Source organism: Pollicipes pollicipes, unplaced genomic scaffold (assembly GCF_011947565.3).
Source record: "Pollicipes pollicipes isolate AB1234 unplaced genomic scaffold, Ppol_2.1 Scaffold_2555;HRSCAF=2994_pilon_pilon_pilon, whole genome shotgun sequence".
Taxonomy (NCBI): Eukaryota; Metazoa; Arthropoda; class Thecostraca; order Pollicipedomorpha; family Pollicipedidae; genus Pollicipes; species Pollicipes pollicipes.
In genome coordinates, this window is record NW_023596136.1 from 40,870,501 (window position 1) to 40,871,297 (window position 797).

A 797-nucleotide genomic window follows, 5' to 3' on the forward strand; every position below is an offset into this window, starting at 1 on the left:
CGTGACGCGAGGTAAGCCGAGAGCGGCGACGGGCGGCGGCACACGGCTGTATGCTGCGGTACACGGCTGTGTGCTCTGTGTGCTGCGGTACACGGCTGTATGCTGCGGTACACGGCTGTATGATGCGGTACACGGCTATGTGCTCTATATGTTGCGGTACACGGCTGTGTGCTGCGGTACACAGCTGTGTGCTCTGTGTGCTGCGGTACACGGCCGTGTGCTGCGATACACGGCTGTGTGCTCTGTGTGCTGCGGCACATGGCTGTATGCTGCGGTACATGGCTGTATGCTGCGGTATACAACTGTGTGCTCTGTGCGCTGCGGTACACGGCTTTGTGCTACGGTACACGGCTGTGTGCTCTGTATGCTGCGGTACACAGCTGTGTGCTCTGTATGCTGCGGTACACGGCTGTGTGCTCTGTGTGCTGCGGTACACAGCTGTGTGCTCTGTATGCTGCGGTACATGGCTCTGTGCTCTGTGTGCTGCGGTACACGGCTGTGTGCTCTGTGTGCTGCGGTATACAGCTGTGTGCTCTGTATGCTGCGGTACACGGCTGTGTGCTCTGTGTGCTGCGGTATACAGCTGTGTGCTCTGTATGCTGCGGTACACGGCTGTGTGCTCTGTGTGCTGCGGTACACGGCTGTGTGCTCTTTGTGCTGCGGTACACGGCTGTGTGCTCTGTATGCTGCGGTACACGGCTGTGTGCTCTGTGTGCTGCGGTATACAGCTGTGTGCTCTGTATGCTGCGGTACACGGCTGTGTGCTCTGTGTGCTGCGGTACACGGCTGTGTGCTCT